The 15,750-nt window shown below is 39.5% G+C and overlaps 1 long non-coding RNA gene across 1 annotated transcript in view; it reads left to right on the top strand.

The window, feature by feature from the left end:
- The first annotated feature begins 321 nt into the window (after nt 1-321).
- LOC109502676 overlaps nt 322-15,750 on the top strand; it is a 108,607-nt gene continuing 93,178 nt past the window's right edge. The window contains exon 1 of the long non-coding RNA XR_006583181.1: nt 322-1,605. This is a non-coding gene — a long non-coding RNA (uncharacterized LOC109502676). The remainder of the gene's footprint in view (nt 1,606-15,750) is intronic.

Raw genomic sequence — 15,750 nt, forward strand, 5'->3', positions numbered from 1 at the left:
TCATGAGCCGTGATATCATGACCTGAGCCAAAGTTGGAGATTTGACACACTGAGCCACCCAGATGCCCCACATATGGTGCACTTTTTTTTTTTTTTGCTTTTATTCATGCATTGTTAAAGGTGATGATTTTAATTTTTTGAAGACAATCTGATTTGGAATTTTCCTCTTCCTTCCTTCCTTCCTTCCTTCCTTCCTTCCTTCCTTCCTTCCTTCCTTCCTTCCTTCCTTCCTTCCTCTCTGTCTCTCTGTCTCTATCTCTGTGTTGTGCTGGAGTCATAAGGTTTATTTTAGTTTTATTCTGAAATTATTTTAATCATGGACCATTACCAGGAATAACAGATAAAAAAAAAATCCCACCTTCTAGTTTTTCAATATGTTTAGTAATGCAAAGAATATTTTAAAAAAGAATAGGTTGGTGGTCTCACATTTCAAGGTAAGGCACACCTTGTCAGGAAGGGAAAGCTGAGATGGGAAATTCATCTGCTCTTTGTAGAGCTTGCCATTTTTCCAAAAGTATCCTTCTCCACAATTCTGGGATGATTATCTTGCCTGGTTTCTGTGTCAATTGTGTTTTTCCCCCAAGAATGGAAGGTTTTAAGTGAGGAATGACAGACCAAGGTCACCATGGATGTCCACAGAGTTTTCCTAAAGAACCTTTGTGTGCCCATTAGTGGAGTGTCAGGAAAGAAACCAATTCCACTCATAATACCATTTTGAGCATCTCTTACATATGTGAAGCAGGTTTTTGCCTGTATCTATAAAACTGTGGTCTTTACACTTACCTTGTGAGTTTATTGTGTGGGTTAATTAAGTAAATGCATTTAAGCTCCTATAAGAGTGTTTAGAATACAGAAAGACATTCTGTACTTTATATATATTTATTTGTTAGCTCAGTGTTTCTCCAATTTTAGTGTTCATAAGAATCATCTGGGATCTCGTTAAAATGTGGATGATAGCTCAGTAGGTCTGGGTTGGGGTCTGAGATCCTGCATTTCTAACAAGCACCCAGGTGATGTCAGTGCAGCTGATCCACAGACTGCACTTGGAGTAGCCAAGATTAGGCAGTGAGTTATCTCCTTGGTTAGATACAACTGTGACTAGAGAGCAATGAAGTTTTAGTCCTGATGGAGGGTTATCCTACTGCTGATCCAGAAGCCTCTGAGAAGTGGCACAACACTATTTCACATGTATTTCTTGCCAGTAAACTCTCTGGAAATCTGAAGGATTCTATAATGTATCACAGAAGTAATTATAACATGTAATTCATAACCTAAAGTCCAATGAACTATAATCCCACCAGCCCATTTACACTTCGAAGAGCGTTACGGCATTTGGGAGAAATGAGTGCTCCAGGGGAGTAGAATTTCATTTGGTGAATTCAGAAACCATTTTTGGATTACACTACAGAGAATCTTCGAGACGAAGTCTACTTGCTGTGTTGCTGGGAAACCTCTCAAGGATTTCATTTCAGGGATTTTTTTTTAGCAAGATCCAGGTGCTTGCCATGACCGGTGACAGGTTGCTGTGGAACATTAGTTGCGTGGTCATTCATCCTGTTTGCAAGGTTTACCTACCGACCGACCTTGCCTGGGCTGTTACTTCAGGTATGTGGCTGTGAACATTGTTGTCTGTATTCGCTCTGCTGTGCTTTTCATCCCTGTGACTTATATCTTTTATACCTGGAAGTTTGTACCTCTTAATCTCCTTCACTTATTTCGCCCCTCCCCCACCTGAATTTTGTTTTCAGTCTAAAACAGTGAATGGATTCTGAGTGAGAAACAGGGGGCTAGAAATTTGAACTTCATGGGTGTTTTATCTTTGTATTCATACTCAAACTTTGTATGGAAAAGTAAAACTTGCTTTTGTCCTGGAATGAAGGAAAATGGAATGAGGGAGTAATTCTGACTTCAAGCCCGAGTTTACAAACTCCAAGTGCTACCGACAGTGGCAAAATCTGTGAGTTAATATTTATCCCGCGCCTTGGTACCTTCAGATGAAAAGAACTACACAAATATCAAGCACTGTGAACTCTGTAGAATTTTCAGTCCTTACAATTTGCTAACCGCAGGGTCCTCAGTGGTTCCTTCTGGAAGGTGTTCCTTTTGCAGGACCTCGGCAGCACTGGTTTACGCTGGTGTCTGAATTGATTAGTAAAATCACAGTTCTCACCTGTTTTCTTTCACAGACTTTCTGAGCTTTAATATGGCCAATGCCACAGGCTACCATTTTAGTCTAAACTATTTTAGCAGCAACTTGATGTCTGAATAGCAGAGTAAAAAAATATGTTTGAAATCATATTGGATGAATTCTACATAGTGTATACCACCTTATGTTGGGTACATAAAACTTGAGGTTTTTCTTTGGCGTTTGTGTCCAAGACTAGAGGTAACTGCCTCTCAGACATGAGTCTCTCAGGTGTGCAATACATCTTTTTTAAACCGTCAAGCACAGACAGGGAGAGGCTGCTTGAAGGGATCTTTTACTAGCTGGTATTATTGGAAATGAGATGCTGATTTACCTGTATATATTTTTTAACTGGAAGATAATCTGTAATGTGCAACACTGTTCTGAATGCAAAATGCTATAAAAGGAGGCCTTTCTTCAGGAACTTCTGGAACAGTTGCACTACAAAGTTACATTCGATGGTATATTTTTAGAAATTCAGCGTTTGAATGACCACAGATCTACCGTGTAGGAAGTGGTCCATCAAACTGAGCCCGTGGATTTTGATAGCACTCTCACAAAAAATATGTAGAATTATCTGGCGACCTCAGTAAGTGGAAGAAAACCAACAACATACTCTCACACGCACCCATACTCACTCACACCCACACTCAGCTACGCATACACAAAGTCACAAACGCACTGGTCCTTGCCCCAGACTTCACGTGGGAAAGTCTCACGAGAAATGACAAGGCTGTAAGACAAGTTAGAGTAGAAATATAAAGAGCTGATAAATAATTGGCAAGTGGCAAGCAGTTGTATAAAGAGGTCTGTTGTATAAAGAGGTTTAAAGACTAGACCAAAATGTAAATGCCAGATTCCCCTTGTGTCTGTTTCAGTCACTGTGCCCGTTCCCCATGCCCAACACCTGGGAGGCTGAATTATTTTCTTCCCTCAGACTAAAATAATTTCCATACACATGGTCGAAATGCAAGAAATGGATATTGGAAAGCATCAGGAAATTAGGAGACATAACTGTTACATTATGAAGTATAACAGTTTACCTAATGTGTGTGGCAAACACTTCCTTATTCTCCCCACCCTCCCACTTCCCTCCCACTGTTTCCCACCCCACCTGGTGTCATACACACAAATTCAGAGGCTTTTTGCCATCCTTGCTTTACAGGAATCCCCAGATCGTGATGCTTTCAGACGACAACTTTTGACATTTTTCGTTCTTTCTTTCTTCCGATGATTTTTTACCAACAACATTTGAATGTAGAGTTGTTGGTCTTGCAGGCTGTGATACATATTTTCGTCTCCAAATCTTTTGAACATTGTAAGGCTGGTTGTTGAAGCTGGGAGTTACCCAGGTGGTAGTTATTAACTGACGTGTCATGGTTCACGGTGAACAAGCTAGGTCAACAAACTTGTTTTTCATCATGGCTGGTTTTAATTTGAAAGGGAGCTTGTTACCTATTCGATAATGCTTCACTGAAGTTCACCTATTTCAGGTAGATTAATAGCTTGTTCAGGGATGAGAAGCCTAGGGGCCCTGTTGTAACTGTGTGCTGCAGGTTCAAGGTTCAAACTTCAGAAAGCAGAAAAGTCCTTGTTTTTCTTCTACCTATTTGCCAGTGCATGCCTTAGTGAACCTTTATACTTGGTAACACTTGAGCGGTCACAGGTTTGAGATCTTATAGTCATATTAGGAGCCGTGTTATATAATCAAGAGAGAGTTGTGCTCTGGTAGTTCTTCCCAAATTACAAGACTTTTCAATTTCGAAGATCATGGGGTTGGCGGACATTTAAAAAAATACGTGTATATAGTTGCCTGGTCATCCGTTAGGAAGAGAGATTTAAAATCTCTTTAAAATGGAATATTAAATTTTGTGCAAATCCGGATCCTGTAGGGAGGTATTAGATTGAAGTAAAAATGGAGAAAAGGCTTTTCATGTTTGAACCAATCCATGATGGTGACATATCAGTAGTCCCTTAAATGAATGTCTAAGTACATTTATAATATGTGAAAAAAATTGTAGTAAATTACTCACTCGAAAATTTGCTTCTTTTCAAAAAGGGGAGTTTCACCCTATTTGTTTTCTTTTAGCCATTCGCGTAATAGTTCCTTGCACACAAAAGATGTATCAGCTAGCTCTGTCAATCTGGAGAAGAAAAAAAAAATTTAAACTGCACTTTCTTCCTCACATGATTCTTATGAATCTCAGTGTAGCTGAGGTTCCCACTCAGATCTTGCTCCTGGAGCATTTAAATTCAACACTACTATTTGAAGATTAAACCGCAATGGAAATATTAATGATGTCTCTGCGCTGAAAGGAACTTGGCAATCTCTTCAGTTGATAGGTTTCTAAAGAAACTCTCCATTTCAAATAAAGATCTGATATCTGGATCTCCTAACCAGTCTGAAACGTAGCTCACCTACATGGATTGGCTATCTGGGAGCTTGTAAACAAATTCATAAAATTGTCATGCTGATTATAGTGTTGGCAAACACAATGGCTGATCATGTTATAAATGTTTATCAACACCCGCACTCACCCACCTGCTAAGAGGTGCTACGCTTTAATGAAATTGTTTGAATATCAAGGCTGGTTGCTAAGATACAATGTTCTTGTTACTAGGGATGTGATGCTTGCAGATTTCTGTTATCAAATAATGATTAGAGATGTGCTAACCTCAAGGTGCTCAGTGCAGTGAAAGGTTTACCGAGCTACAAATTAGTAAACTGTCTGCTTGAGCAGGCACTGGCAGAAGAAACATGTGCCTCGTCCATACACGACTGGCATTTGAAAAGAAGGGAGGACAGAGGGAGCACAGCCATGAATGACGGGTCCTTGAAAGTTTGCCACCGAGGGTTTACCTACTCTGCTGCCCAGCGTGATGTATCTTTAGCCAGCCAGGGAATTTGTTGAAATCCATTGCCAATAACTCCTTCCTTTCTTATGAAAAATCCATTCTTTACCTTTCCTTTTAATTGATTGTTATGGAATTATTATTGTTAAACACATCACATCTCTTATGAGAAATAAAAGCACACAGAAGTGTAATGCTACAAAATGGAGATGTATGTTACCATGTGCACATTCTCAAGATAATGCCAGGTTTAAGAGACTTATTGGCATAAGTGTCATATTTAGCACGATGAGTTCTGCAATAATGATGCAGATTTTTTTCTATTGAGAAGGCAATATTCCATGATATCTACTACAGTGTAAGATCTCATGTAAGTGCTGGACTGCTTCTCTTTCTTTTCGCGTTACCTTAATGTAATGGAGATGACCAAAGCCCTGCTGTCTACAGTAGTCTGTCTGGTTGTTCATCTTGTTAAAGTAGGAACGGCGTTGCTGTGCTGTACCTATTCTGGGGATGTTTTGAGCACAACATATTCACACTGAAAACATTTCTATGATTCTGTGACAGGCTTTGGAATTCCCAAGTGCTCTACTCATGGCTAGTAATATTTCAGAAATGTGTGGGCAACTGTACTTCTGGTGTCATGTACAATTTTTACTCTTGTTACTTTATAAGAAATCTCAATTATTGGGATCGCAGATCTGATGGGTATTAAATTGACTCTTGAAAGTTCCCTTAATAAAAATGGAAACTGTGGATATATTTTAATAATGAAAGTGTTACAAGAGAATGATATTCAGATGTAACATGTGGCCTTCCATTAGATCATGACTACCGTGAGAGCAGAGACTGAATCTGTTTGGGCTCACTGTTGTTTAACCATCCTCCAGAAGGCTGCCTGCACGAAAGAGGCACCTTAGGAATCAATGAATGATACCTAAATCCAGAAAACTTGGTAATATCTGTAGCAGATACACAGGCGTTTGTAAGTGGAATTTTCCTGCCTTTTGTGCGGAGTACAAAGAGATGGGAAGAAAAACGTGACAATGCCTCACCTTTGCGAAATAGATTTTGCATACCCTAATTTTACAGATGAGGAAAGCAAAGTTCAGAGGAATGCGATAATGAATTACTCAGTGCCACACAACCAATGTGAGGCACAGCTGGGGCATTGGTAAATCTAGTCCTATTTCCCAAACCCCAACCGCCTCTCTGATATTTGTGAGACCTGAGTGGGGATAGTTAAGTGGGCACAGATGGGGGGCACGTTTAAATGCAGCAAACGTTATGTGCCTATTTTGTGCCAAACATACAGGTAGGTATATGAAGGGTAAAAAGCAATAATTTATAAAGTCCTTGGTCATAAGAAGTTTCAGTGTTGAAAATGTTGAAATATGATACGGTCACTTTAAGGAACTTGAAGACTAAATGTGAGTTCCAAGGAAAATATATTTAGCCTGAGCACGGAGAGTTCTCATGTAGGTGAGGTTAGGAGATGGCATTGAAAGGATGGGTCTTTGTTTGAGAGATGTGGTTTTGTTATCAACAAGATCCGGTTTGAATTCTTGTTCTGCCACGTCCTGGCTAAATTGGGGTGAATTTCTTAGCCTATATGTGCTTTTCTTTCTTTCTTTCTTTTTTTTCTTTCTTTTCTTTCCTTTCTTTCCTTTCTTTCCTTTCTTTGTTTCCTTTTTTTAACATTTTTAACGTTTATTTATTTTGAGAGAGAGACACACAGAAAGGGAGTGGGGGAGGGCAGAGAGAGAGGGAGACAGAATCCCGGCAGGCCTCAGGATCTGAGCTGTCTGCACAGAGCCTGATAAGGGGCTTGAACTCACGGACCATGAGGACATGACCTGAGCCGAAGTCGATGCTCAACCGACTGAGCCACTCAGGCGCCCCCGTGTGCTTTTCTTGTTGCTATTATAATTTGCTCATGTGGATTAAATTGGTCGTAGTAAGGTAATATGCTTAGCACCTACTAAGCAGTCAATACATGTTATATTTAAGACCTGCTCACCGTGCCCTACAGAATTGAACGACATTACACTTGTTTTAGCCCAAAAATTGTTCCTGAAACCTAAATGTCACCTCTTTCACGAGATACGTACCTTGTTTTTATACGGCCCAAAGGCTGGTTCAGTGAAACAGAGTCATATTTATTGATGAATGCAAGAGATGTGGCAAAGATGTCTTTATGTTCTTTGCGACTTTGGTGCTTCAAATAGATTTATAACCGGCACATGGTTAATTATAGCTGGACAGACACACGTGGAAGTGTTGCTTGGGCAGGAGTGTGATGTCATGCTGGGAGTGACTAGTGGTGGGTGGGCTTATCTGGAAGAGATTTGCTTTCTTCCTACTCAAAGGGTTCTTCGGAGGCTTAAGTGAGAAGATAAATCTGCACGTCAGAAGTGGCATCCAAAGTCAAGGTAATTCAAATGATAATATTACTCTATCCTCCAAGGAGGAAGGAGTAAACAAACACCAATCCCTCACTGTTGTCAGGACTGTAATGCTTGCCAGTGACACCGTATATAAGGAATTTTGTTGGAAACGAACTGTCCTGGTACTCAGGAATGCCATCTCTCCACTTTTAGTTTTATCCTAAGTCACTGCTCTTTCCTTTATTTCTGCGTCTTCTTAACACCCGCACTTGCCTGGAGTGTTTTATCTGTAGCCTAAATTAGAATACTAAATATTTGGCCTACTGGCTCAGAAGCCAGCATGTCGCAGCCCAAATGGTCTCTACTCTCTAATTTTGAAGGCTAGAGTTTAAAATTATTCACTAGTGTGGGATGCCTGCGTGGCATCCGACCTCGGCTCAGGTCACGATCTTGGGGTTGGTGGGTTCGAGCCCCACGACGGGTTCTGTGCTGACAGCTCAGAGCCTGGAGCCCGCTTTGGATTCTGTGTGTCTCTCTCTCTCCCTCTCTGTCCCTCTCCTGCCCACACTCTGTCTCTCTCAAAAATGAACAAATGTTACAAGAAATAAAAATAAAATTCTTCGAAAAAAATTATTACAAAGAAATGTGAGGTCGGCCCCACTTAGAGCATGTATTCCATGCACCCAAATGCTCCTGGTTCAAATTTAGAGATGTCCCTAAATATAGTTGTGCTGAACTACCTACATATAATGCAGACCATGTCGAAGCACAAAGCCCTCTCAGTGTGGGGTAGTGTGGGCATTTTGTTATCTTCAGCAGCTGTTGCCTCTTTTTGAGGAGAAAAACCTACTCCCGTTTAAATTTATGTTGCATCCAGCGCGTTGTATTGCTTGCGATTATCTGTGGCTCAGCTGTGTCACGTGGGGTGACCTGCTTTAACCTGAGTTAATGCAGTCCACATGTTGTGCTGAATGACACACATTAAAACATTCCACTTCTCCACGGAACTGTGTGAGCAGGTGATTTCTCTAAATGGCAGACACTCCCATGCTTGTATTTTAAACCTCCACCACTTTAACTAAAAATATCTTCAAAAGCCCACCCCAAACACTTCCCGTGGTTATTTTTGCAAATTGTTGGGTGACTTACAAAGAGCAGGGAGGGATGCGCGAGGGGAAGCTTCGAATTATTTACATAATTTGATGGGATGGTGCCTCCTTTGAAAAGTCCACTCGGTGGAAGTCACAGATTTATTTACTTCGCATACTCAGAGTCCTAGAGAGGCGACCTAATCATGTAATTATTAACTTACTGCTGCTTGGATCCCAGCAAGTTGATAGTTATATTTCTCATCAAACTAAACTTAAAAGAAACTTATTTGGAAAGTACTAGGTCCCAGCAAACAGCCCTCATAGAAATGCACACTAGTGTTTTACCGAGATATTTACTTCTCTTCTGTGAGAACAATGAATTCGACTCGAAGTGTTTGGCTGTCAGTGATAAAATTTTATTGCGGGCCATTCAGACGGTTTCGCCCGATTCCCTGAACGACGCAGGAAGCACAATGCTAGCACACCTAGGGCAGAACTCTTCTTTTCTTGTTAAGCCAACAGACCAAACGGGTTTCTAACGCATAGTCCTGGTTTCTCCAGCATTGTGCTCTAGCCAAGTGAGGCAATCAGCCAGGCGTATGGTGAAGAACAGAGATCCTTAGAATACAGGTCCGGGAAGCCCAGCTCCATACTGTTCAAAATCCCAAATGCACACACTAGCTGGGTGACTCGGTACAGGGCACTCAACCCCTCTGAGTTTTCCTGTCTCATAAAATGGGCCGATGGTAGCATGTGCGCTGGAGGGTGCTTTTATAAAGGAAGTTAGCTAACTTGGGTGAAGTATCCTGTGAAATGTTTGATACATAGGAGGTGTTTGAAGCAGGAGAGCTGCTGTTAGGTTTGTGAAGTTTAACTAGAGGAAGATAAAACCAAAAACTCTCCACATGTAAACTGAGTAAAATAAGTCAACACGTTTAGAAGACACTCTAAGATCTCCTGTCCTTCTTTGTTTTCTGGAAATCTTCAGGGCCCCAGTGTACCATGCAAGTCAATTTTTCTGGGCATTAGTTTTCTGGGACGTTGTGTTATGGGCTTTAGAGCTTCTTTTTCTCTTTAATTAAGAAGACTGTTTATCTAAAGCATTTGAAAATATGAAAGGCCAGAAGGCTAAATGCCACAGTAAAGGCAAGAAATAAAACTTTTGCTTACCTAAGACATTAGTTTTCATGATGTAATATATACATTTTTAACCTGGTGTTACCAAGATCTCCAACAGTGACCCACTGAAGACAAAACGTCAGGTTAATTGAGCCTATCAAGAAATGTAATGATTTCTCAGTAGAGTATCTATTAATGATTGAATAATTTATCAGTTGTCAAGTGCATTTGTACGAAGATATGTCCATATTGGATAGAGCATAGGAAATAATACAGCAAAAAATAAAATTCTAGTGAATCACATTTGGCTGCTATCTGACATAAAGGAAATATTGGATGGGGAAATGGCTCTACAGTGTTGGAAAATTTACTTTTTGCCCGTAAAGCTAAGATATAACTAAATGAACAACTATGGTTATTTCTTTCAAATGGAATACCTGTTGATATGGGATGTTTTTCAGTCATTTCTCAGGACATGACTTTACCCAAATTATCAACCATGATTTTCTCTTCCCATGCAGATCAAATTAACATCTTTCCCACTCCAAGTAGTTTCCTTCTTTTCTTCTGACTTTTGGGTTTTTTTTTTCATTAAATTAGATAAAAGGATTTTTATGTGTTCCCTCCATAGTTAAACGTTCTTTGAGTTGCCTATTTGTTTACATTTATATAGCAGGCTCTAAAAGTGAAATCATTTCTTGCATATCATCTAATATGATAAAATTGAAACTGAGCAGCTGGTTGGCTGCTCATTCACAGTAGATGCTCAGGAACTTCGTATTGGATGGGTGAGTGGATGGGTAAGTGAAGCAATGAATCAAAGCAAGCAAGTATAAAGGAAACAACTGGTTTATCATGAATGCTGTGTACCAATGTAGTTGTTATTATACTTCTCACAGTTATGGTTTGTGCTGTTTTGATTTTAAGGTTCACTTGTGACACGTGACTTTACATTAAACATAGGTATTTCCTAAATACAAATCAAAGCCACAATGAGATGCCACCTTACACCTGTCAGAATGGCTCACGTTAACAACTCAGGCAACAACAGATGTTGGCGAGGATGCGGAGACAGAGGATCTCTTTTGCATTGTTGGTGGCAATGCAAGCTGGTGCAGCCACTCTGGAAAACAGTATGGAGGTTCCTCAAAAAACTTAAAATAGAACTACCCTACGACCCAGCAATTGCACTACTAGGTATTTATCCAAGGGATAAAGGTGTGCTGTTTCGAAGGGACACGTGCACCCCCACGTTTATAGCAGCACTATTAACAAGAGCCAAAGTATGGAAAGAGCCCAAATGTCCATCGATGGATAAAGAAGATGTAGTATATATATATACAATGGAGTATTACTTGGCAATCAAAAAGAACGAAATCTTGCCATTTGCAACTGCGTGAATGGAACTGGAGGCTATTATGCTAAGTGAAATTAGAGAAAGACAAAAATCATATGACTTCACTCATATGAGGACTTTAAGAGACAAAACAGATGAACATAAGGGAAGGGAAACAAAAATAATATAAAAACAGGGAGGGGGATAAAACAGAAGAGACCCATAAATATGGAGAACAAACTGAGGGTTGCTGGAGGGGTTGTGGGAGGGGGGTGGGCTAAATGGGTAAGGGGCAGTAAGGAATTTACTCCTGAAGTCATTGCTTCACTATATGCTAACTAATTTGGATGTAAATTTTAAAAAATAAAAAATAAAAAAAAACAGGTATTTCCTAGATTAATAGTAAATTTGATGAAGTCTCCATTTAAAGAATTTGAATCCATCTTCCACCCATAATACACGTGGACTGAATTAAGTAGAAGCTACAATATAAGGAAAGGCAGGATGGTTGGCGGGATGGGATTAACTTTGACTCAGGTCTTATGTGAGCATATGATTTTCCTCCTGGAACATTGCACATAGGTGGAAGTCTGAATATAAAAAATAGACACCATTGTGATTTTGGGTAACAAATCATATTTATTGAAACACATGTGTTAAATATATCTGGGTAGGTTGATGGAAATTTGCTTTGGGAAACTGGCTATAATTTGAAAAGAGCTTCTGTTAATGTCTGTGTTTTCCATACTGCATCTACTGACCCTTACCGATCATGTGGAAGATGCTGAAGGGAGAAATGTCTCTGGGTGGAGAAAAATCTGGATTACCCTGGCTGTAAAAGTGCATGGCCACAGTTACTCTTGTTTTCAGAATTACTTTTTCTTTCTAGAAACACAATTTAAAATCTACAAGAATAAGCATTCTGTTTAGCTGACATCTAGTCTTAATCCTTTCTTTTACAGATGAAGAAACTCAGATGCTTGTCCCAATGGCACTAGTTTATTGCATAGAACGTCAACTGAAGTCTCCTAACTTCCAATTCGATATAATTTTTTATTATAAAAACAATCAAATAATATCATTCCTGAAGATGGAGACATAATTATCATGGCATAGATTTAGCATGCTCAATAGCTATGAAGCATTTGTACTATACCACGACATATCAGCACTGACGAGAAAGATTGGAGAAATAAAACAACCAACCAAGCAAACCTAAAATACAAGAACTTCTAATGTGACCAGGATTGACATAATCATCTGGTTAGAAAACAGTTCAAGAAAGGACATACCCAAAACTAACTTTTGCTCACAGAAGCTAAATTGTGCAATTCACATCAAGAGAGGATTGGGCCGGTGGGGAAGTGAGACTTCATGTAGAAAAGGGCTTTAGAAGGGAGAGTAATGTTTGCATGGTTAGGGAGGAAGAAGGACATCCAGTTAGGGGGAAAAAACCTGATGTGAAAGCGTGTTTAGTACAAATGTGCCTGTTGCAATGATCCATTGTTGGCAGACATTATCCAAGGGTTTGGAAACGGGAGAATGGGTTTTGTTGTGTAGGGATAGGCAAGGTTAAGCTTTGTAGTACATTGGGAAGCACATAGACTTTGGAGTCAGGTAGACCTGAGTTTAAGGTAGCATCTGTTATTTAATAACTTGGCAACTCTGCTCAGGTTACTAAACTCTCTGAGCCTTGGATTCCTCATCTGCCTCACGGACATAATGTCCGCAGGGTCACGTCCAGTGAGACAACATATAAAGCGTTCAAAGAGCCTCCCACATCCTAGGTATACAGTAAGTATGTCCCTTTATCTTCTTTTTCCTATTGGTCCCTCTATAACACATAGCATATAATTCTAAAAACACTGAATCATCTCACAGATATATATATTAATTGTGTATGATGAGTCAGTTACTACGTTGGCACTGGGAATATTTCAGAGAGGATATAGAGAACTGTCTAAGATCAGGAGCATGTTCTACAGCAGAGCTACAAAAAGTGAATACCACCAGGCCATATAGCTGGAGGATACACACATTTCATCAAATTAATATTCTGTCCAATTGAACCAAACTAAATGTTAATATGAATTTGTGGAGAGAAATGTCTGATTGATCTTTTATTGTAGCCAAGAATTATCTGCAGAGCGTGACACAAGTACTTAGCCAAGAACTATCTGCAAAACATAAGTATTACATTACGCATCCAGAAGGTGATATTTAACAATTCCAAGTACATGGATTGTTTTTATGGAGTAGTCAGCTTTATGGGCACTTAAAGTCTATGAGGTATATCTTTGAATATTCTTTGGTTGGTACAGTTTGCCTAAGTCTGCTTTTTTTCTAATTGGAAAAGTGTGCCTAAGGAAATAGGATTTGTATAATCGGTCCTATCTACTTCGGAACTTTTATTTGAGGAATGTGTACAGAAAAACATCAATTCAGGTGGACTGGGGTCATGGGAATAGATCTGGTTGAATTTAAAGGTTCTTATAATTCCACAGATTAGCCCAGTCTCTCTCTTTTGGACGGTTAACATCAGTCAGGGTTTGATTGTTGATGCTGCCTGTTCTATGGGGACACTCACTGCAAAGCGTTCATTGTCTACATCATAACTGACGACACTTTAAGGATGTGGATGACACCTGTAGCCTGTTGATATACAAAGAACAGTTTTCCCATGGGTTTGGAAATACCAGCTTTTAGGTACTTTCAATTATTCTTATCTATGGCCGCGGACCTATGTTTTCATAAAACGGGGCCTATTATACAATCTTCCTCTTTTCTTTTTAGAGTAATGGAAGTGTTTGAACCCAGTATCATAAAATAGGTATTAATACAATCCTTCCAGAAACTGACTTCTTATATCCGAAGGCTAAACTTTAACACGGATGTAAATGCAACTTACGTTTAAAAAGATGAGAATTAAGAAGTTCAAGAACAGTAAACTAAAATAAATTAAAAGGATGATTTTGGTTTAGGAAACTTTAATACAAAAAGTTTCTCTTGTCCCTATTATTCAGTTTCCCTCCTTTCATGATACAGGTTTTTTGTGGTTTTTTTTTTGTTTGTTTTGTTTTTGTTTTTGTTTTTTGTCTGTAACAACGGAGTCATTCAAGGTGAGGTTTACCAATGTGGAGGACTTTTGGCTCCATGCTGCATATATATTCTGTATTTTCCAGAAGTTACAGTGTGATTCTGTGTTTGATAATCTGGTGCAATAGGCATTGTTGTGGTAAGAATCTTGCCCTTGATGGAAAGTAATGAGACCACATTTGTTCCTTTTTCACTTTTCATTTGGAAGATGTAAATGCAGGTGGTGTCTTGGTTCTTGGGGGCTTTCCTCTCTGGCTCTGTGTGTTGAAGAAGTCATGTTGATTTTTTTCAATTTTATTCAAGATTTTGACACTCAGGAGCACAGCGGGCACTTACATGTTGTATTCCCAGAGTGTTTTTAATTGAGGAAGGGCACAGCTGATGAGAAAAATATAAAGAAATGAATACATTAAGGAAATAGTCAACTTTTTCAGTTTTTCTTTATTGAATAGTGAGAGTATACATGGTGAGAACTCCTGGGCTTGAGCAGGGATAAGAATCTCTCTATTTTTTCATTGCATTCGTTTTCCTTGCTTATTAGTGTTTTAAAGATATTTTTCTCACAACATTTTTATTTTCCTTCAAGATTTTCTGTATGTATTTTCTCTTCACTTTCTAATGTCTTCTCTACCAGGTATCCTCTGGTTAATTTCTAGACTGTCAGATACTCACTTTAACTCAATTTACCTTTACTGCTAAATCATTATGATTAAGAGGAAAAGAAGCTGAAAGAAGGATCAGCTGGGTTGTGCTGTGTAACAAAAATCTTCAAAGTTCCATTGGGTTAAATGACAAAGGTTTATCCCTACTCACGCTCCTTGTGCGTTACACATCAGCAGAGGGTTTCTGCTGACTGATTTCTCAGAGCTCCACGCTGACGGAGCCACCACCATTTTGAACATTTCTAGGTTTAATGTAAGAGGGAAGAGATAGTTCTGAGAGGTAGTGAACTAGAAATTAAATATTCCGTCCTGTGACACGTTCGCTTATATTCACAACGCATTGGGCAGAACCAGTCACATGTTCCTGTGTAACAAGGGGAGGAGGAAGTGTAATCCAATCCGATCTTGCGCCTGCAAGGGGTTGGAGTGGAACTGCATTAAGTACCACGACGGGAAGCTTGCCAGGCTGCCTTTGATCTTAGTTGAATGTTATGGATCACAGATGGAGAGACAGACAAGTTTGGCTTTATTCACAGATGTGAAGATGACTGGCATCTGACAATGTCTGCCATGTAGCCAGTTAAACCACACCATACCTTGGACAGCGTACTTTGAACTCCAGTACTTGGTGCCATGCTAGCTCAGTTCTAGGAGTGGAGGCAGTATGGCCTAAACCTGTGGTCTATTATAAACACAGGCTTTGGGGCTAGGGCCCCAGATTGGAATCCTCAAATCTGTCATATGCTGTCAGGGTCTTCTTTGGAGCTATTGAGTTCTCTGAACATTACTTACTACATCTTCAAAGGAAGGATGATTATGACAAAATAAACAGACTTGCTGTTTACCCCTTTTCTTACCTGCCTGAAATGTCAGTGTTATGAGAGCAGAGATTTTTGTCTGTTTTTGTCCCTGAATAACTTCTAAATTCTTGGAGCACTGCCTTATACATAGAAGGCACTTAATAAATCCATGTTGAATTAGTACATGTATGTATAGGATTTTTATTAGCATCAAATGAGTT

The sequence above is a fragment of the Felis catus genome, chromosome C1 (assembly GCF_018350175.1).
Source record: "Felis catus isolate Fca126 chromosome C1, F.catus_Fca126_mat1.0, whole genome shotgun sequence".
In the NCBI taxonomy this organism is placed as follows: Eukaryota; Metazoa; Chordata; class Mammalia; order Carnivora; family Felidae; genus Felis; species Felis catus.